Here is a 23,965-nt window from a genome sequence, read left to right on the forward strand (position 1 = left end):
GTCTCTCATTAGGCCTCCCATTTCCACAGGCACCACCTTTAAAGTAAACAATTAATTGTTGGCTGAACAATTAAATGTCAGCGTAGGGGCAGATCGTGGCTCCCTGTGTATGACGAAGGAGTGGCAGTGCTGTAGGTGTCTGATAACAGCTGTACAGAGTGGGGAGGTGGGGCAGCCTCTTAGTTTCAGCTGCAGCTGGCATCGCGCACAGGCAGTAAGTATGAACACAAGTTTTTTTTTTAATAATTGATGGTTGCTTTTTTTGTTTTCTGTCTTTTTAATCCTCTGCCTAAAGTGCTCGGAATTAGATGTGTGTCTTTTGTGTGTTTCTATGGAGAGATCAGGCTGGTGGAGTTTGGTTTAAGTGTCGCATCTGATAGATCTTAAAAAGCCTTAAAGGGACCCTAACATGGAAGTTCTACTTTCTGAGGTTTTAAATACATTATACGGTTAATTCTTCACTATAAAGAACCTCAAAGTGGTATTTTAATCCATTCATGTATTTAAGAGTAATCCTCTAAAAACCTGCACTTTCTGCAGCAGCCCCTCCCATACCCACGAAAACGAGCGGTTGGAAACGTGCTGATGTAAGATCGCTGCCAACAGCTCCCTCCAGGAAGAGTCTGGGCTGCAAGCTCCGCCCCCAGACTATAACCATACTCATTTTATCCCCTTACCCAGTGATAATCAGCAAAATACTTCCATTTTAGATGCAGAATACCTGTTTATATTCCAGCGCAAATAGGTGTGTTACTTTTTACGCGGCGCTCCTTTAAGACAACAAACCCCAATTACTAATTTCTCCTTCATGACCAATGTTCAAACGGTTGGTACTTCCATTAATCAAAAACAACCCATACGTTACTACAAAATCTAACTTCCTGATTGGTGAAAGTTCAATGCGATCAATGGGGACAAGTAACAGGTAAAAAACTAGAGTTTGAACGCAGAAGCGAGAAAGATGTTTCACGCTACCTACATACTGGGCATGTGCTGCACATTGAATTATGCTTTATATATAGGGATGCGGTACTGTTTGGTACCAGTGTCACATAATCAATTTTTACCACATTGTCATATCGGTGTTGCTTATTGGTGCCAAAAGCGCGGAGACGGCCTGTGCTAGTTTGTTTCAACGTGGCTTTAAAAGATGGGCCACCTCTCTCTCTTCCTCACTCTTATTTTTTTTTTTTCTGCTTAGAAATGACAAAAAACGCATCATAATAAATGATCGGACATACAATGTATAACCATTTAGTGATTGTTTTAATTTAGTGTTGCAAAGGATGTTAAATTAGTAGATTGTGTTTTAATTTGTTCTAAAATTAAAGGTTTTCATGTATTTTTTTGTTTTTTGTCTTTTCCCTCATTGATTTCACATAAAAAGTATCGATAAGAATAATAGATTGATGAGCAGTATCGAAAAGAGCAGAAGTAATGCTACCCATCTCTAACTACATGTGGTTTCCTGAGTGCGCTTTTAGCACATGGTGTTCACACCGGACAAGCAGGGAGTGGGAGGGCGGGGCATCTTCTTGTTTTGTTGTTTTACTCCTTACTAGCGCATGTACACAAACAATTGGAAGCGGCTTGTTGCAAAATCTTAAAGGGGCACAAATCTCACGAATCTCGCTCCAGGCTTTTTCTTTCACAGCTCCATTCCAATGTAGGAAAGACTTGGTGTTGTAGAATTATGGCCAGGCACAGACTATTAACTTCTCCTTCATGATCAATTTTCAAACGGTTGACACTTTTGTGTCTTGTAAAAGATTCAAATCACGACCAAATGTGACTTCCTGATTGGTTCAGTTGTTTGGTGCTCGAGGAGTCCAAAGTTCAACTGGTTGAACTTTCAGCGTTCAATGAAAGCGTGAAAATATTGCCCGAAAACAGACTCGAAAAATTACATAGCGGTGTATGAACTTGAGAGTTTTGAATGTGGAAGCCCAAAAGAAGAGTTTACAGGCCTTTAGATAGAATGTTCATTAAAAGCAGTTGATCGAACACCAGCTGCCGTTGCCTGTGTGCTTAAGGTCATTGGAAGTGTTCACTTAAACGTGCCTTTCCGAGCTCGGTGTGAACGTTGCATTAGAATCTTCAAGCCCTCACAAACACTTATATCACTGAAAATGGAGTTTATAAAGTCATAATGTGTCATTTCAGCGTCCACGTTTGAGTAGAGGTGTGCTGATTTACTTTCTTGATCTCATACTTTCCACCATTAGAAGTGCATGAAATTTATGACCCGACTGCTTGACCTTTTTGTGCTGTTTTTCTTTTTTAATGTGAGCTTTATAAAACAATCTTATACTTTATGACCCTGCAGCATGCCAAGTGGTCACAGCAGCTCTTTGCTTAATAAATGATCACCGCTCATTTATATGATAATTCTTATGAGACAATGCCAAGAGAGGAATACAATGTATCACTGCAATGCATGAGCTATGTGGATAATTAGGTTATTGATCTGAGGCTGCTCCTGCATTAGAGCATGCTCATAACGCAAAGAGTGCGGGTGAATGAGTAATGAAGTTGCAAACAGGTTCTGGCCGTTCGTCGCGGCGCTGGACAGAGACAGCCCCACAGTGATTTCTTCAGCGCAGGCGTGTCACCGATGTGACTCTGTTGGCAGGAATGCTCTTATGAGGGATTTCATCATTCTTTGCTCATCACTGACGCCGTTGGCTTAAAGATTCGGCTCTGGAAAGTGTAGTGGAGAATTTTAAGGTCCTGTGCTTAAGTACAAGTGAAGGAGACAAGAGGAAATAGAGAATTTGTCCTTCTGTCTAATACGTGTGTCAGTAATAAAGTCACCAGAGACCCTGTGGTCCTGTGACCTTTTGGTTCATACCATGCTCATTTCAGTCATTTTAGCTCTCGCTTATGTCTTGTTTCCACTGAGCGGTCCAAACCGGACTGGACTGGACCGGACCGGTACAGTATTTTGAGTGTTTCCCTTGTAAAATGGGCTCATAAGGCCAGATCGATTCATACCATTTTGGGTAGGTTGTAGGTCCATAGAAATATGAAAAAGATCAGTTAAGGTGGAGCTTCTGTCATCACACAGTGAACTTCATTGATTGGAGGAAAGGTTTTACGACGACAGCAAGCGTCCAACCAGCCCTTCTCCCAATTCAAGATCAAAGCCAGAAGTTTTTTCCTCTTTTTAGCTGTATTCCTTTTCACCTCCTGCAATCGTCTTGCAAAGAATATTAAATTCTTTGTATTTAGTATTCCCCCGTTATTTGTGGGGGTTAGGGATTTGAGACAGCCACTGTAGTTTCCTTGATGGCCCAACGTTCAAGGGAAATGCCTGGACCATGCTAAATCGGCCAGGAGTGGACCCTTCTGGTCCTACAAGGCATTTTTGGAAAATACATAACATCATTGTTTTTTCTACTTTTAAAAAGCCATGCAAAAACACAAGGTCATTACTGTGCTTCAGAGCACACCCACACGTGAACACATGCATTTATACTTGGCGCCACGAGTGCGACGTAGATCACCAGCCCCAAGTTGCTCGTTCCTAATTTAAAAACTCCTTTCCAACAACACAACTTCTTCAAATGTCCCAACAATTGGACCAATAGGGAGTAGCCAGAGAGCTAGGGAAGCAATTATGACTTTATATTTGTCACAACAAAACTTAAACTTCGGCATTTTTGTGTTTTTTAAATGTGGTCTTTTAGGGGGCTGAATCGAATCATACACATTAGAACAGTTTAGATGGCAGTGATCGTTCCACCCTAACATTCTGTTCTTGTCTCTTGACTGATGGCGACTGAAATCTCCCCAACAAAGTTCGCTGTTGAATCATGGCAACCACCCCCCAGTTTCAACTTCAGTTATGGGGTGCAAATGAAAAGAAATCCCTAAATGAATAATAGACACCCACAATCAACAAGGTATATCATTGCTTGCCAGTCACTCACCTTTGGCTGTTAGTCTTTAGCACAGCCTTGCATGGTGCTGACTTGAAAACTGACTGAAGAGCGCTTCTAGTGCGCTTCATCCAGTCAGATTACCTCTGCCAAAACAAGACACTTTCAGCGAAGGTAAAGTCATTAGAACTTATTTTCTTTGCACAATATGAGTCCCTAAAGTCGGTATGCACCTGACCTGATTTCTAGTCAACAATTTCCTTTGACTCTGTGTTGACTGGATGTGTTGTCATCCAACCCTGACCTCAAATGCTTACACATATGGGCTTGACATCTGTCAGAAAACGCCTGGTAAAGGCTCCAAAGGGGAAAATCTGAAGGTCCTGCCAACAACTGAGTCTAATTTTGTTGACAAGTGAATTTGTTTTGAGTATTGGACTATAACACTTACTGCATTTAGAACCAAAATGAGGATGATTTCTTCACTTTAGACTTCAGGACCATCCACCTTGAATGTTACCCTGCAACATTTCACCTGATTCAGCTCTTCATCGAGCTCTGCAGAGGCCTGATAATGACTGTCAGGAAAGACAGGCATGTTTCAGCAGGGAAAAAAAAAAAAACGTCAAGGATGGTGGAGCCTGAGGACCAGACTCAGAAAAACCTGCATTACAGTATCTAAAAAGTCCAAATCTTCAATTGATCCTCCTGTTTATGAATCCCAAAACACATCAGGGTTTCTTTATCTTAAAGATGATCACAGTTGTGCTATTTTTTTAAATTTATTTTCTAAAAATAAAAATCTAGAAATAAAAAAATCTATTTCAATAATAAAAAAAGCACAAACATTTGATGTAAGACAATAAAATAAGATGCTTGGCTTTGATACATTGAGATAAGAAAACTATTTTGCAATTTTCACCTGCAGCAGGCCTACAGTAATACGTTCTTTACTTTATTAACCCTTTAACGCCGGTGAGGCCTAAATAACACACTCTTTGACATAATCTAACTCCTCAACTGTTCATGAAATCAACATGAATCAGATGATTCTGATACGCAGAAAAGCTGTTAGTTTAGTTGTATATGGACATTTTAACACAAAAGCCGTTGAAAATAGCTCACTTTTAAAAACAGCCTCCAGTGGCCATTTGGGGAACTGCAATTTCTTTTTTTTTAATTTTTAGAATAATCTGATCACAAAAAGGCATCTTAACTGCAACACTTTCTGCAACAAATCTCAAACTCCAAGCCTCGAGGGCCGCTGTCCGAAATGTTTTCCAACCAACCTGCCATTGAAGCGCCTTATTTGCCAAACACACCTGATCCAGGTAATCAGCAAGAGATGAGGCTGGATTTCTGAAAAATCTGTAAGATATAAGTCTATCTAGGTTTGGAGTCTGAGACCCATGCCTTGCGGAACGCCGCTTTTTAGAAGCACTACTGAAAAGTGTTGTATAATTGTGCAAGGGTGCTCTTCTCTGCTTCAGAATCCACTGGAATTAAGTTATTTGCTTGAGGAATCAGATTAGTCGAAAGGATAGCTTCTGCAACTGCAGCTTTCCTTTAGACTTATAAGTATTATACAAAGTGACACACTTTTTTGATAGTTGCATGTTATGCTCACATATACCCCTGATTCAATAATGATGTCCAGACTTTTGGTTAACACATTTCTTTAAGATCTGAAGAACTATAGTTCCCCCCAAAATTTACAACTTGAAACCAATAAAATGGACTGTATTTATTTAAACCAGGGTGTACAAGCATTTAGTTTTGGTGTTTATGGACATTTTAACACAACAGTCGTTGAAAATAGCTCACTTTTACAACCAGCCTCCAGTGGCCATTAGAGGAACTGCATTTTTTTAAAAATATTTTTACTTTTAGAATCATCTAGTCACAAAAAAGGTAGCTTAACATTTAACAGGCACAACACAAGTTACTGTTGAATCCTCAAACCTCTTTCACCATCTGCATGTCAGTTCATTTCTTTACATGTTAGTTTAGCCAAATTCATGCAGCTCCTCATTTATTTACTCAAACATTCTCATTTCCATACACAGATAGGAAGAGGATATGCTGCTAAACTGAACCCATGGGAGCAACTAATTATTCAGAACACATCAACATGTGACTTGGACAGCTGGGACTTGAACCAGCAACAGGCACCCTCTTTAAATGTGAAAACGGGAAAGGCTTTGCTCACTTTCAGAATTTTTAAGCCTATTTTTGGTGTATTCATTCTGGACACATTTGGTCCGCTTAACCCTTTGACACTTGAGGCCTCGCCGGGGACGCTTAAATGCAAAATCTTTAACATACTGTAACTTTTCAACCGCTCACGCCGCTTTTCTCCTTCAGAATCTACTGGAATTACATTGATCATGTTAACAATTACAAAATTACAGTAAATCAAAGAACATAAACATTGGAGGTCCTGTGTTAAAGTGAACCAGATTGCGTTTCCCCAAATAATCCAGAACAAAGTCTCAGTCTGGATACGCCCAGTGTGACCCATCTTTTGAGGTGGTTGTTTTTTAATCAGGTTTAGCTCCAGTTGAGTTTCCTCAATCTGAATACTCCGAGCTCGGAGCGGAACATATGGCCCGAACAGCCACCGTATTATGGGATGCAAACGGTGTAGTGGAGCAAATATCAACTTATTGAAATTTGGTCGAATGAATGCTGCATCAATAAATCAACCTTTAACGAGATACAAGCGGTTCTGTTTACAAGCTTTGGTTGGAAACAAAAATGTCATATTGGCAGCAGACCAAAAGGTTCAGAACTCGATCCGGACCAAATTAATTGGACTCAGTCCGGACCAAAGGACTTTTTCAGTCTGAATACACCCTTAGACTTTGTCACATGGTCCAAGTGACTTTGATTTTTGATATTTCGAGGTTAAATAAATGTAGTTTCATGAAAAGTGAGTTGATTTCTCAATATCATTGTCATTGCTCTTTTCTGTAGCATTTATAGGTCATCAAAGGAGTTTGCTTGCTGCTTTTCAGTCTTTAGAAGTTCTTTACTCATTCAGATCACTCAGAAAGTCAGGCAGAGGTCGTGATGAATCTTTATCTTAAGTCACCTGGACGACATGGAGTTGGAATAATGATAGAAAAAGAGATGAGTTTGGGTTTTGCAGCTGCTTTCAGAGACGACGTTTGTGTCCTCTGTGCTTCTCAAATGCTCTGTTTGCGTCTATGGCAAACGGGACGCACGCTCACCACAGCTGCAGCCCTCTATGAACACGTTTTAACAGATTTCCTTTTCAGCTGAATGTGTAAAAACTGTCAGACAATACAGGAAAATATTTTCCTGCTTTTTTAATCTGTCAGATTGTGTTTTTTTTTTAAGTTTTTCACATGATGTTGGTTTGCTGAATAAATGCGGCGCCTGTTTTCCGTCCTCACCCACACTCTGCTTCTTCTCCCAGGTTCGTGGTTTCTATGGTGTTTGGCACTGTGTGAGCTGCAGTTCCCATACAGCTGCTTCTGCCTCCATTATTTGCCTTCGTCTGACTGTTAACTCTTTACTGCTCAAGCGGATTGCGCAGTTCTCCTTTTGTAACAACAGTTTCAGGCTGAAACCTTTTATTAAAAAACTACCCTTTTAATTTGCTTTTTGACAGGTCAGTTTTAGTTGTTTTTGCTTCCCCTTTTACTCTGTGAAACTAAACAACTTGTATAAAGAATCAAAAAAGGAAACTTAACGTGCATTTATAGCTATTGTGTTTGTGTGTGTTTTATTTTTTGTTGTGTTTGCAAGACTTATGCGAATATGCTGCTTTTTAAATCACCCTCTGCCTCACTTTTGAATTTAGGGGCAGCTCATCATTAGATAAGGAGCCTTAATTCATTTAAGGAATACCACTGCAGCAGTGAAAACTTACCGCTACTGGGTGAAACACGCAGCTGGGGCTGTGTTTGAGCACAGACATAGAATTAAAGTGAACCTAATAAGATTTTATGGGAGTGATGTCACGTGCAAAGGCATGTTTCATTGGCTGAAGAAAAAGATTAATTTGAGCTAAAGCTACATTTAAAAAAAATAGAGCTGTGTCTTCTTATTTAAGTTTCAGCCATGGGCTGTTGATGCTTTTTAACATATTCTTGTGGCATTTTTCTCTCACTAGATGACATATATGAAGAAAATAAACTTAAACTTGTGTTTCTGAGTATTTTTTTATTGAAATTGTTGCGAATCAGGAGCAGATGAAAAAATGCTGTTTGAAAAATCTTGTAGCAGTGAGATGCAAGTTAGTACGACAAGCCTTAAGATCCCTGCTCCCCTCCATTCTGATGCACCCACTTATAGACGCATAGATCCATGTATTCCTTTGTTTTACTCGTCGGGATTGAAACTGGATTGATCCAATATCGCTCCCCATTTTTGTGGCACCAGTAATGATGGGTTAGGGTTGTAAAAGGCTGTAAGCTAGTGGAAGAGCGCGTAACAAATGGTTGACGGGAAGTGGGGGCAGGCTTACTCCTATAGTTTATAACTCGGGGGCGATTTTTTTTATATTCTTATAATTCATTTTGACATCTAAATGACATATAACGAACAACATCCCGTGGTCCCCGATGCCCCCCACCCCCATTCTAACTACATCAAATGAAAACAACAATGAAAGCAAATTTTACAAAGAAGAAGACAGCCATAAAGTTCAAATACCAATTTACCAATCAAACAAAGTTGTAATAATGCAGGACAATTATTAGGTTTACTAAGTTACAACCCAGTTAAAGTCTGTCTTTTTAACCAGATCAAGAACAGGTTGTCAGGTATCAAAAAATCAAAAGCCGAATCCAAATTCTTACTCTACCCATACAATTTAGCCTTCCAAATGAAGAGCAATGATGTCATCAATGGTCGCCAGTTAGCTACGCTAGCGCGGCACTGCTAGTGTTCGGAAATACAAAACAACATTGTTTTTATAACTTCGAAAAGTTTCTGCTAAAACAAAAAGTCAATACTTACATTTAAATGTAGCACATCCATGCGCTACAGCGCAACAGTGTTCACCCTGGCGGTGTAGGGATACGCAACCCTCGGCGCTGAGGGCTAGTAATTAAAAAAAAAAAAACATTTTGGACACCCCGGCCGTTTCAAAAACCCCTACAATTGAAGGGGTAAGGAGAAGTCAGAGGGGTAGGGGAAGAATTTGGATTCTGCCTTAGACTATTGCCCTGTATTGAGTAACAAATGTGTTCCAGTGTTAGATATTGCATTAAATCACGTATCCAGAGCTTAAACATGATGGAAGCTTTCAGAGACATATTTCAAATGAACTCCCACCGCTCTGCAGAAACTATGTCCTGTACCAGTGGTCCCCAACCACCGGGTTGCAGACCGGTACCGGTACGTGGACCCCTTGCCACGTTGCCACCGGGCTGCGTAAGAACTAATAAAAAAATACTGTTTTTTTTTTTTTTTTTACTTGAAAATCTTTTATTTTGAAAATGAACCGGATTCTCTTGATTAGATTGAGCGCTAAAAGCAGTCCAGTGGCGTGCAACTAAGGTTGGGCACCGATTGGGTTTTATGCAGTTCCGGTGCCAAACCAGTTCTTTGGTTTTGGTTCCTAATCTGTGCCAATTTCGGTACTTCAGTAATAAAAATAATGTCTACATCTTCCAAAATTAACACATTTTGATTCTGAGGTCACATATTGACGCAAGGTTAAGACTTCTGCGTCAAAAATTGACGTGTTCCTGTTACATCAGAGCTATAATCCTAAGGGGTTGACCGGTCCGCAGCTACAAAAAGGTTGGGGACCATAGTCCTAGACAACAACACAGGTTTATGGATTTTGCAGAGAAACTACATACTCATGAGTAGAAGAACACTGGAAACACTTCAACAGATGCAAAGATGATCGGAGTGGGTCTTTAAAATGTTTATCTTTGGGTGCAGCTGTAATAAAGTGTTCTACTCGGAACTTAACACAGAGAAACCTTCTCTTTTTAAAAAAACCCTTTCTAACTTAGAGCTGACCCTCTGACTTCAATGACTGCATCTGCATTAAATGAAAGTCAGAGAAATACTGGGGAGCCAGTTCATAAAAGGCTTTGACAGCAAACAGTAAAATCTTAAGGGGAAGAAGAATTGCTGTCACATGTCCATGGGTTCTGGTTTACTGCCTAAAGATGAGCACTCTTCACCAACCATAAACATAAAAGGACATTTTGACCTACTCACGGGTACAAAAGGTTACAGCAGCCTATAGATGAAAGAAAGCCATTCGTTACTTGATCAAAAGTTTGACAGGATGAAAGTCAAAGATAATAGAAAGAGATCTTTTTATCTCCTTGTCAAGTTTAAAATCTATGGTTAGCAATATCAAAGGTGATGACTGTAGATCACACATGATGTCTGAGGACTGTGTCCATCGGGAAAGTGTTCTGATTAAGCTGTACATTTGAGGTATCTCAGAATTTTAAAATGCTCAAAGGATGGTAGAACAATCACTGATCCTACTTAAGCATTTAATGCTATGGTCACAAATATAACTGCCAAGGTGGGATGGGGAGGCAGTGGTAGAATCTTCAAGTTTTCATGCTACTGGCCATTTTTTTGGAAAATGGTTGTCAGGGTCATGAATGTAGAGAGGTGGCAGTCAGGAGTCGGGATGACAGCATTATGAAATCAGACGACGGCTGGGCGACCACAGGGCAGCCAGATTGCTGGCAGCTCTGATTGGATGATATATAAATGTCTCTGGACCAACACAGTCGCAGTAAAATGCGTACATATTCCACGACTTTGCACTCTGAAATACCGTGTATAAATTTTTGCGTGCATATGATACGCAATGATTGAGAATAGGTGGCGCCGGCGTACAATATACACGACTTTTTAGGTTTTGTTTTGATCACATGGTCAGAAATCCTCTGGCTCTTTTCTAAATGACGTCGTTCCTGGTTAAGGTTAGGATTACGGTTATGGTTAGGGTTAGAAAAGCAAATTGTTCGTTTGTGGGGCTGTCTGTGTTGCTCACGCCTCCACCAGGGGACGTGTCAATCGTGGAAAACACATTTTAACACGTTTAGGACCGCGCGTATTATATGCACGCAAAAACCAGTTTTGGAGTATATTAAAACGGTATTTCCCAAATCATGGCATATGTACGCATTTTACTGAGACTGGGCTGCTCTGGACAGTCTATATCATTCTATATATTCTATATATCACGTCTATATCAATTGTCACTGGCTGCCTGGTAGCCTGGGGGCATCTAGAAAGTGGGAAAATTAGCACCACTGTTCATTTACAACTAAGATTTTGAGCACACATTATAATCTTGTCAAATTTGCACATTTTTAGACAACTTCATATTCTTCTCAGCATCAACCACAATCCGTCAATATGCGGGAGTTTCTGTGGTGCTATCAACGCCACGTTGAGTTTTGTGATGCATCAATACTATTCCCCCCATTTGGATCTCCAGATTGATATCTGGTCATGGCTGAGCCCTACAGCCCTCGTCGCGCTGCTACCAAACAATTTCTAGCAATCGGACGGTGGCAGCACAGCGGCAGGGGGGTGGCTGGAGGGTTGCAGTCTGAAATCAAACAAGTTTGGAGATAAATTGGAATGTCCAACAAGAGAAACAGTCAGTCTTCTGACTGTTTTTATCCATAAAGACGTTCATCATTTCACTGCCTATAGGGTGCTGTCAAACTTTCTTTTAATTCCATGTTTTTTCTTTGCTGTTTTATGATTACTTATGTTAAAGAGTATTTATGCCACCTTATCCTTGCTGTACTACATACTTGTAGGATAGTTTGCAGTCACACTGTGACCCTCAGTGTTCATCTCCATTAGAAGCTGTTGTTTGATCTGCACCACGGTTCAGACAAGCGTTCACACCTGCCATACTAAGGAAATTATATGTTTAAAGTTAAACTCCCTTTAGCTGTCAGACTCATTGTGTGTGAAATGTGTTCTCCGCATTTGACCCTTCCCCTGCGGGAGGGGTGAGCTGCAGACACAGCTGCACTCAGGAACCGCTTGGTGGTTTAACCCCCTTAATCCAACTCCCTAATGCTGAGGGTCAAGCAGGAAGACTTCGGGTCCCAGTTTGACTCGGCCTTGATTTTAACTCATGATCTTCTAGTCTCAGAGCGGACACGCTACCAAGGTCGAGCTAGTATTGCTAAACTAAACTCACAATGTGTATTTTCAGCTTTGTAATGTAAACGAATCTTTCCATCCTTCCTAATAGCTTTTCTCCATACTGCCGCCTCTCTTCACCCTGTTGCTTTGGAAGGTGGGGACCCCCCCCTCCTTCCTCATAAATCTGTAGTTGGATGTTTCCAGGCAACTCTCCAGTTTATCTTTACAGAGTTTGTTGCTCTATCGATCTGTCCCGCGCTTTCGGTTGTCCTGGCTTCTCTCCACTATTGATGTCTTTGCCTGAAGGAGAAAACGAAAGTGTCTCAGGCAGAATTTACAGCAGGCTCATTTTGAAATGACTTAAAATCACTGGACGGTAAAAGGACTAACTGCCAGGTGGAAGCCTTTATGTTTCTTACATGGTGCTTTGATCTCGATCTGGAGAATAAGGTTTTGAGGAGAGAGGTGGGGGTTACTCAGCACCTGTGACTGAGGAGGTCTGTCAGGAAGGTGGAGTAGATTAGATGTCACCAGTAGACTACTGTAATAAAGATAATTTTTTTACCTTTACATGTTGAAACAAATATATTAGAAGCTTTTAAGTGTAAGTGTTTAATCCGTTTCTGTTTGTCTGGACTTTCTATGGAAAAAAAGTCTGCAGTTTGAATGTGCAGATTGATTTTCATGTTGCTTCTTTGCATTTTTGGATGTTCAATGTACATTTACAGCTCAAAACTTTGATTATTTTTCCAATTTAATTTTTTGTTTGCTCAAGTAAAGAACTATTGACACTTTTTAATCATGAATATCACTGATCACAATCACAGTTTTTCAATTACATTTAGTTAAAATTCTTTCTTTTTTTGCCTCAGTCCTGAGTAAAAGTCAGCTCAGTGCTCTCTGCAGAAAGCGCAAAAAAGCCCATTAGAGTCCAGTTTAGTCCAATCACACTCAGTATAATCCAATTCAAACAAATTATAATCCATTTACATAATCCAGTTATATTAGAATTCATTTTAATCCAGTTAATTCCAGTTCAGTTGGCTGCTTTTGTGAATGCAATGACATAAAACCAAACGTCCAGATAAGTAAACCGACAGATCGTAACAGAGTGGCAGATCGTCAAACAGGAAAATATAACCAGCAGAACCAGAACCAAAGAGCTGAATCTGCTTTGGTTGAACAAAACAGGACAGGGACACCAAAAACACAAACCGCTAAACCAAAGATGGAAGCATTTTATGTGAAAGAAATAGTATGAGACAAGGAGGAAAATTACTTTTTTAAAGCACCTGCAAACAGACTTTGAGTGTTTTTTTAGATTTAACCCCTTCATGCTTTAATATTGGCAGTTAAACCCTGAACTCCACTTAATTTGGCATCAACTTCAAAACAAATGAAGCACAGAAGAATATATTTTAATTTAATTGGAAATAAACTCAGGTATGAAGGGGTTAAAAAAATATTAAATTTAAGCAATCCATCTTTTATTTCATGTTTAGAACTTTGGAGAATCACATAGGATGCTGGAGCCTATCCTAGATACCGTACTTTGATGGTTGGTACAGTTCACCAGTCCATAGGTCACAAATCAACCTATGAAACTTGTTTTTCTGTGGGGAAATTATAGCTTCTAAACTATGTGAATTTATTTATGTATTCATTTTTGACCAAAAACCTGTAAATGTCTAGTTTAGTAAGAAAATAAGGTATAATAATGATGCATAATAAAAGTATCTTGCAAACAAATTTGAGACACCTATAAGGCATCACGAATGTTGGTGTAACATGATAAAAAAAAGTTTTTGTCTTTAAAATAAACTCATAATTTAGACTGTAAAATAAAATATTTTTAGAAATAAAAATCCTTTTTGAATCACCTTAAATTAAGTTGCTATGCAAATTAGTTTAACAGATTTATTTGCTTCCCTTGCCAACATCAGCACTCTCCTTCAAAATAAGATGAATCTGTCTCCTACGTTCGCTACATACACAACTTGTTCTACCGTCTTCCACTGATTGGTGTTTTTACATGGAAACAACCACATGTCAGTCATGAATCAAGGCGTTTGCTACATAAATTGTTGGTGCTGTGTGTTTTACCGCCTTAATTTATAGCAGATACTGCTATAAACAACAGCGACAGAGCTGTAAATTTAAATTGCAACGAAACGCTGAAGAAGCAATGCATTTTAAAAATTATTTCCTCCTAGGTAGCAACATTTGTTGCTAAATTTGGCTTTATGCTATGGGTAAGTGTCCTATTTGGAGTAAATGGTTGCCTGGATTCATGCTACTTCCTTTATTATAAGAGTTTTCTGATGGACTCATAACCCAGCTAATTTTGCCCCATAGACACCTTAGATACTCTTTAGCAACCCGACCCTCCAATCTCATTCAGTGCAAAGCCAATGTAGATGTAGATGGATAGATAGATGGGCTTTAAACTGAAAATAACAAAAAATTAACTAGTACTTGTAAATTACAACAAGAAGCAAGATTACATAGCTGCAGGTAATATGGCGGATATAACGGCGGATAGACCTAATGAAAGTTGTGTCTTATCTAAAGTGCGGGAGTTAGTGATCTCGTTATTTTTTGTTGTTTATGTTATTATTGTTTGTTTTTTGTTGTACTTTAATTTATTTTTATTATTTTCAGTTCCTGAGGGTTCCTCAGGTGACCTGTCGTGGAGATTTGAGATCAGCGAAAGAAAACTCTGTCTCTAAAATAAACTTTTGAACATGCTGTGATTTAACATTTTATGGAAATAAAGAGAAAATATGGCAATTATTTCTAGTTTTGGGGCAAAAGCTATCTTTTATTTCAATAAATATGGGGAAGATGAAGGTCGATCTCTGACAATAAAGTTCTGTGAGGGGCGAAGAAGCAGAATGGAGGTGCCTGCTATTACAAATCCAACAACAACGAAACAGATCGTTATTTCATTTTGGGATGGAAACTGACATAAATTTTCTAGAATAAGGAGCGCCAGCGTTGTCTAAAATGTGCGGAAACTCCATGATTCACCACAAAAGTCCCGCCCTCCGCCGCCATGGGAACCAAGCAGTTCGGAGTAGACCGGAACGGTGAATCAAACATTTTCCAAAAACCTCTCTTTTACTTATTTTACAAATAAGATATTGATAATTAATAATAAAAAAAAACAGAAATCGAAAAATTTGTAATGCTGAGAAGCTATCACTGTAAATAAAATACAACTTCCGCTGGCATCCATCGGCTCTGTTGGGTCTATCCGCCATCACATTTGCCAGTTTACCTGCAGCTGGATGCCTCTCAAAACAAGAGGTGTATATCAAGCAAGAGTTATTTTCATAACTTTGTCTGAATTCTCTCACTACTTACTGCTTCCTGCACTATATAGTGTTTACGCGGTATCCAAATCTACAATTTCAAAATCTAGTGTCCTAAAAATTTCATATAACTCTGTAAAACACTAGTGTGTATCAATGCTCACTAGATTGACAAATATAGGCGAGATATAACTGCATTTGAATCATTTTTCATTTAAGGAAATGTATGTAAGTTTAGTTTTTTATAAAACATACATGTTTTCATCATCGGAACACAGTGGATTCATAAACAGAATTTGTAACCCATTGGGATAAATCTGAGGTTGCATTTACTTAATTTTAAGAAACTCTACTTCATTAATCTTTATGATTAAAGGAGCTTTTCACACAAGAGGAGCAATATTTTGCCAAAAGCTGAAGATAAAGTGGGTACAAGACTTCCCAACAGCACAAGTTGTTGCTGCTGTTGTTAGGAGACCACCCTGAAGGACTACAAACACTAAAAGGTTGAGTTGGTTCGCAGTCCTCTCAGAATCAGCCCATCATCTCTGGCCCTATTCCACAAATCAGTTTCCCAACAACCCTGTTCTTTAATTTGCTGGAAATTAAAATTGTTCCTAATCAGGCAATGCGTGTCCCACAGGGAAGGTAACCCCCCTTCCTCATCAGTTCTAACCCCAATCTCCCCAGGACCTAATTTATAAGACACACACGCATGCACACATGCAATAACCTTGTTGGGTCCTAATTACGAAAGAACTGTGTCTCTGTTGAACAGCATGTTATTTGTCCTAATGAAACCTGGTCCCACAGGCATGTACCTGCCTCCTTTTAATGAAGGTCTACCCTTGTTTTTGGCAAATTATTCTTTGATATCTAAATGGGGACTGAAAGAACAAGAGTCGATGGGGAGAGTTTGGGAACGAAGCCGTTTCCAGCCTCTGTTGGTGTTTTGTGTTGTCTAAACTGCAGCTTTGGTGCCGAGTGATTGTGACACGTGTTCCAAGTTCGTATTTTCCCTTTGATAATCTGCATATCAATGAAATGATGTGTCTTTTTTAATGCATCGTTTACCTGTAAAATTAGCTCTCTTTTTCAATGAGGCCCGCCAGCATGAAGAGTGAGTTTGGCTTGTCAGTGTCCCCTGTAGTGAGAGAAAAAATAAAAATAAAGTTTATTTTTGTAGAATCCAGTGGACAATTTGGAGAATTTAAGTTTGACTATAGTTTTACAGTCTATTCTTATATTGACATGTTTATGTTTGAGATTTTTTTATTTAACAAGCCACCAGACTTTTCATATTTTTGAATTCTTTAAATGCTCTTATTCTCATAGTTGTTCTAAATCTATTTCCCTATAACCCTTTTCTTGATGGTAACTGTGTTGACCAAATGCCATACTAAATCAAATGTTGTCTGCTCTTGATTCACATCAATTAGAATGAAGAGATACTCAGAAATGCAATTTAGAGATTAATTTTCTTTAAATACGTTCTCCATCATGAGAAATAATGCCACAAGAACATTTTAAAAACACAATTTTTATTGGAGTAGGTCTTTAAATTAAGGCATTTCTGTGCTAAACTTACGTTCTTATTTATTGAATTGTATCTATTCAAGTTAAAGGGAAAAATATGTAACATTTGTGAGTGTGTCATATATGTTTAACTTTCTAAACTGAAATTATGTGGTTTTCTGTTTTGATGTATACATTACCCAGGGGTCTAAAACTGGCGGCCCGCGGGCCACTTGCGGCTCCCAAGTTCATATTTTGCGCGCCCCGCCTTAATATAAGAGAAAAGTCCTTAGCAACAGTTGCTAGCGTCGTTTCACAGGACATGCAGAAGATATTACTCAGCAGTATGTTGACATGAACAAATGTTCAATAAACTTGTTCAGTAGGCATAGACAATAGACCATAGATATAGACAGTGGACGCAAAAACATTTATTTTTGGCACAAATGGAACCCCATAGGACCCAGACTCTACCTTCAGTGGCGCCAAAGTAAATTGAGTTTGAGAACCCTGACATAAACAGTATATGTATATATTCATGTTAGGCTTAATTTGTTAGTTTGAATCCAGTTATGAGGTGTTGAGTTAAGACTGTTCAATTATAATCAGTGGGTAAGGGTTATTGTTTTCTCACTTCATTTTCTTTGTTCAAATGTCCGAAGCTTGAGACAATTTTTGTTCCTAAACTAAACTGAATTAACATTTAAGAGTCAATTCAAGCCAATGTTTTGAGTTAATGCTAAACAGTCATAGATAAACTGAATCCCAGTAAAAAAGATCTTATTTTACCCTAAAATTTGTATTTTCCCCCATTTTTTTTATGGGATCATAAGTTAGAAAGTGACCAAAAGACCAAAAAATGTTCTAGAATATTATGTCTTAAAGCTGCATCCCTGTTTTCCTCTGTTCATTCTTGAGCGTTTGGATTAAATTCCAATTTCTGTCCCCCTAATCATTATATTTTTAGATAAAAATATCATAAGTGGGATCAATGGAAACCTAATAATACTAAAAAAAAAACAATGGGAGAACTTTTTTGGAGTATATTAAACCTTTAACCTGTCTCCCCTCAGACCAGTGACTCCCCATTACCTCTGTTTTAAAATATTCTCACTGCTGCTGTTAATTTGAGCATTTCTGTTTTTCTTCCTTTAAAATGGTGGGAAGTCACTTCCTCCTTGTCTTCCATCTACGTTCGTGGGCTGTTTTTCTTTCTGACAGATAAATGGAAGGATAAAGACCTAGTTTACCTTCACAAACAGCTGACAGGCACCAAACCTTCTAAGGAAGGCCAGCTTTTAAAACATTTAAGGTAAACTACATCTTTATCCTTCCATTTAGCTGTCAAAAAGGAAAAAATTACAAGTCTGTTTCTTTCCTCCTGTCTGACTTTTGCACTTACTTTTTTCTTTTTCTACTTTTCTAAATGTTGATCCTCCTTTAATATGTTTTTCTTTTAAATGTTGTACATGACTTTTTGCAATATTTACAATAGTTAGGTATCAAGCCACTTTTCATTTTAAAAAATGGTTCTTCTGAACATTACTTTTCCTGCATTTATTGAAATGTATATCTTTAACTTAGCTGGTATTTCTTATTGTAGATCAGAAACACTAAATCTTATTATCTTATGGATATTAGTCAGATTTATAATCAAATTACCTTCTTTAAAGTTGATTTAGGAGATAATGAAATAACAGGATCCATTAAAATGAGATGGAATGAATTTTGAGCAATGGCATCTTCAATATGTGGCAGACTTTTATGTGTTCTCTAGCTAGATTTATTTAAATTTATCATTTTGTGATTTGAGAAACAATTACTAAAAACAAGTTCAACAGAATAATACCTATTCATTTTTGGTCTAAACTAGTTTAATTACAAACTAGATCTGGCAAGAGTTTTTGGAAACTGTTTCGTTAAATTACACCAAAGTCTATAGAATCAAAAATAAATAACTTTTCAAACATTATAAAAACTTATAAAAACGTTGTGATCTCTGAAAGCTTAGCGATTTCTGAAAATTTGGTTATTTCAAAAAATTGGTGATCCCTGAAAGATTGGTGATTGTTTTTTACAAAAAAAGCCATGAGCCAAAGTGTGTGGAACAGGTGTTTTTTCATGAGTTAAAGTGTAGCAGAAGTGGCTGACCAACAGATGGAGCTAATATTTATGCTTGTCCATGGAACTTAACCCCCTTTTTAAGTTAGGCCTGGGTTCTTAGAAACACGATGTTGTGAAGTGAAACATCTCTTTTTCTGACTGAATGTTGCTTTACTTTCATAGTTTAGCTCATTAAAAAGAAAAGAGCCTTTCTGCAGAGTTATGAGCAACTCTAATTTTTTCTTAGTTTGGGAGAATAGCTTATAAAAATAAAGATGATTTTTGTCCTTTTCCTCTCCGAAATCTGTCATTGCTATATCCTGCATTTGAAGCTTTAACAATATTCCAGCCTAAATAAATCCCTTTCTGGAGAACCTACGCAGACAGCTGTGATGGAGTACCTTCCTGTGCATGTGTGGCTGCAGCTGCTGCTTTTCCTCTGTCTGTGCCAGCGCTGAGTTATGATCCACATGCTGGTCAGGGATGGACGGAGGAGCCCCAATGCCTGCTGGCCTGTCACAGAAATGTGACAGCGTCTGGGGTGCAGGGACAAACCGGAGAGTGTAGCCTGCAGCTCTCAATCACTCCGTGGCTGGCAGAGACGCCTACAGGAAGCCGTCTTTCCATTTCTTCTGTTTATCTCTTCCTTCTTCACGTTTCCTCCATTCCTTGATCTTCACCTTATTTGAGCTCTTCCCTCTTTCTCTTTCAGGATTTTTGTTGTATGACATCTTTGTCAGAGCCAGTCTAGTATGATGCATAAACATTAAAGTCCAACTCCAATCATCTTTTGATCTATTTTAAATGCATTTACAGTGGAGTTCTAATTATGATTATTCCGTTTTTATAGCCAAAAAAACAAACAAACTAGTTCTCTGGGATATAGTTTCTTCAGTACTTTATTAGAAATTACAAATTAGCCTCTAAGTTGTAAGCAGGAGTGGAGTAAGCCTGTACTCATTTCCCATCATCCTATGGTTTACGATCTCTCCCGCTAGCTTACAGTCCTTCACAATCCCAACTTAACATTACCTGCAATAATTCTAGCGTGAATGCTATAGGTGCAGCCGGTAAGACACGATACAGAACAGTGGGTTTTCTGACGCGATCAGCTGTTTGTTTGACGTTGATGTAGAGCGGGGTACAAATGTCTTGCTTTGTTTTGTTTTTGACATACTATTATTTAAAATGAATCCTCATGTTTAGGAAAACAACTTATCTATTTATTAATAGATTATTTATTAAACATTTGAAATCATGAACTTTAGGGTCCAAACTGACTTCAAATTGGACCATTATTTGGTAAGACTCAGTTTTGTATTTGAGTAACTTCTGTAATCTTTAGCATTTTCCCTGGGCTGTGGTGCAGTGGGCACTGCACTGGACTTCAACGCAACTGATGAAAGTTTTAGGACAAAAAATTGTCAGGTGGAACTCTGGGAGTCAAATCCCTGTATGAGCAATAATAAATAAAAAAAATGAAACGAAAAGAAAGACAAACTTGATTTCAATTCTGCTTTTCAGATAAGCCTTTCTTGACAAAACAAGCCTCGTGCGAGAGTTGTCCCAGATTTGAGGACCACGATCCATATTTACACATCAAATATCTCAAACAGTGTGACTGAGTCTAAAAATACTCCAAACTCAGGGAGAAAGACTTCAGAGAGAATTCACCTCCTCAGCAACAATAGAAACTTTTCTTAAACTGAAACGTCATGTTGTCCTTCTTAAAGTATTGATAAAATCAGATCAAAGATTGATCTGTCTAACGTTTAAAGAAACTAGAATGTATGATGATTTGAAAATATTGCGTACAAGAAAAGTTTAAGAAAAAAGGTTGAAGATTATGACACTATTTTTTTTTATTTTAAAAGATAGCGAAAAATGTTGAGAAATAAAAAAAAAAGGAGTAGAGTACCGTATTTTCTCCACCGCTTTATAAAGCGCACGATCAATGATGGTCTGTTTTCAAATGTCTGTTGTATATAAGGTGCACTGAACTATAGACCGCATCAGCAAAGCAAAAGAGTCTGTTAAGTTTGTCAATCCGTGGGATTTTATTAAAAGTTTTCACAGTTATTTGAGAACTTATTTGTAACTTGCTACACATTAGCAATGTTAGAAGCGTTAGCCACGTGACAAGCATATGCCACATTACAAGTATTAGCCATGCTGCAAGCATTAGTCAGGTTACAATCATTAGTCGCATTACAAGCATTAACCAGATTGCATGCATTAGCCACATTGCAAACACTAGCCACGTTACAAGCATTGTTACAATCATTAGCCACATTACAAGCATTAGCCACATTACAAGCATTAGCAACCTTACAATCTTTAGCCACATTACAATCATTAGCCACATTACAAGCATTAACCACATTGCAAGAGTTAGCCACATTGGAAACATTAGCCATGTTAGAAGTGTGGGCCACAATAGAAGCGTTAGCCAAGTTACAAGCATTTGTCACATTAGAAGCGTTAGCTACATTAAAATTGTTAGCAATATTAGAAGCATTAGCATTGTTACAAACATTAGCCATGTTTTAAAGTAGATTGTAATGTTTTTATCACAGATTGTCTTTGTTCTTACACCCAAACAAACATTCTTTCACCAATCTTTCTGAATTTTAGATACCAACAATTTTTATTTGATTCTGTTGAATTTCACATAAATTAGTATATATTGTATGCGTTTTTCTTTTTCTTCTCCTTCCCATAACTTTCCTGTTGATTTCTAGTAGTTGTTTTAACGAGAAAATTTCCCCACTGAGGGATAAATACAGATTTTCTTTTACTCAACCTCTTTTTCATTTGTATCCATACTATAAGGTTAATTGGATCCCTGCTTTCCTTTACATGTCAGAATAGGAAGTCTAGAAAAACTGAATTCAAATCAAAATCGCAGCATACCCTGGTAAAGTGCTTTTAGCATAAATGTTGCTTTTTTTTCCCTGATTTGTGGATATATTTCCATGCTGGTCAAACAGAAATGTTTCAAATGTGCTGAATAGCGATTAATCAAAAAAAAAAAGTCATCGACTCTCCAGAAATGTGGGAAAACCCTGTTTATCTGAAGCTAAATCAAATTAGCTGGTTTTAGCACGATCACAGCTTTTTGCCGTATCAGCGCCTCTTTGTCAAATCTTTCCTGTCATTCAGACTCAAAGTTCATGCAAATCAAAAGTATAAAAGGGGTTCTAATGGCACAGATTAAAAAGCAATTTAATACCAAAAAGGGATTAGAAACCCTATGGTCTGCACTAATCCTTAACCTTTAGTCGTGTTCTCGTGCGCTACAATATGCCGAAGAAGATAGCATCACAGGAACAGAGTTAGTAAATTTCCATTAGGGCTGCCCTTCTGTATTCCCACCAGCACATTTAAAGGCATTAGGCATGCTTTGTCAGGACTAATAGAAAGGACCGGCGGTGTTATCACACACCCCGACTTGTTTTGGAAAAGGCACCGTTCCATGTGAAGTTTTCATAACCCATTATGATAATCTGCTCAAGTCTCTGAAGAATAGAGAGGCAGATAGATGCAGCTGGGATGACTGCGCTGCAGCCTCTGCGGAGGGACATCGTCTGTCTGTGTTAGCGGGTCGGAAGCTTGCAGAACTCCAAGTCGTACGGTGTGGCATTCTCAAACTGCAGAAAAATGAAATGTTTTTCCCTGTTACATTGAAATTACTATTGACTTTATTCACATCCAGTGCACTTTATCTTGTACAACATAGTTTTCGACCCTGGTTCTCCATCATTGCAAAGGTATTCTAATCTCTTTTTTTGGACATCTTGCTTCTCATCTCTGGAGGAAATGTGTTCATGTGAATGGGAAAATAGGGTCACGGTGAGCATTAATCATTTACGTTTGAATTTGTGCTGTGCAAAGATTCAATTTTCTGCACTTTGTAGGGTCCACTATGGGTTATATGGTTTTTATTTATACATCTAACCACATTTATTATTTACTTGTTTTTGAGAGTTCCAGTTTTGATGCTATTCTGTTGCGTGGAAAAGCTGTTATATTGAACTTCCTCCCAGACAAATAAACAGACATCTATTTTGGTCCATTTTAATGGAAAACTGTATCTATGTTCAAATTTCAAAAATTAATGTTGCCAAAGCAAGTTTCCTTAGTGAATGGGACTTTAAAAAAGTTTAGTTAAAAGTTTTGCAGCTCTGTTTTAGCATTGAATTACAGATATCATATTTATTTTATTATTATTATTTCTTCACACTAGTAAGAAAAAAACAATGGTGGCCCTGAAGTACAAGTCACATCAACAAATCACTAATTGCAAAAGCATAATTAGAAGGACAATTAGAATAAGCAAAGAAAAAAATATTAGAAATCAAAACAAAATATTCTCAAAACCAAAACACAATTTCACAGAAATGAAACAAAACAAAAATTAAATATTTCAGATAACAGAAGTAATTTTCAGAAATCACAACAAAATATTTTAAGTAAGAGAATCAAGAAACTAGGAAAGTTAAATACTATGGGACATCATTGATTGGATGACAGTTGAGATTTGAGGTTTTACTATCTTTCAACTGCGTCTTTAGTTTATACACACTGATAAAACCTTCATGATTAGAACGGACCATATCCAGTATGGCATCCTGCCAAATTATTTTTGGTTGAAATGTAAAACAAACGCCATCATCTAACCAGTAATGTCCCATAGTACCTAACTTTACAGTTTCTTATTGTGTTTCGTTTTTTAACATTTCATTTTGATCTCGGAATATTACTGTTTTTTTTCTTTTATGGAAATTTGAAAATGTTAGTACAATAGGGCACAACTGAATGGATGATGACATTCGTCCATCAAAACCGAAAGTTATTTAGCATAAAGCGTTTCTAGATAATCATCATCCAAATCAGTGATGTTCCATAATATCTACCTTTTCCAATTTCTTGTTGTCTTTCGTTGTTTAACATTTCCTTTTCATTTTCTTGAAATTACTTTTGTTTTCTGAAATGTTTCTTTTTTTTCTTTTTTTTTTTAGTATT

General features: G+C 37.9%; 1 protein-coding gene across 2 annotated transcripts in view; it reads left to right on the plus strand.

Annotated features, from left to right (window-relative positions):
- The window catches only part of LOC112147341 (small conductance calcium-activated potassium channel protein 2), an 82,835-nt gene that overhangs the window by 8,496 nt on the left and 50,374 nt on the right, over positions 1–23,965 (plus strand). The gene's annotated exons all lie outside the window — the stretch shown is intronic.

The sequence above is a fragment of the Oryzias melastigma genome, linkage group LG17 (genome assembly GCF_002922805.2).
Source record: "Oryzias melastigma strain HK-1 linkage group LG17, ASM292280v2, whole genome shotgun sequence".
Classification (NCBI taxonomy): domain Eukaryota; kingdom Metazoa; phylum Chordata; class Actinopteri; order Beloniformes; family Adrianichthyidae; genus Oryzias; species Oryzias melastigma.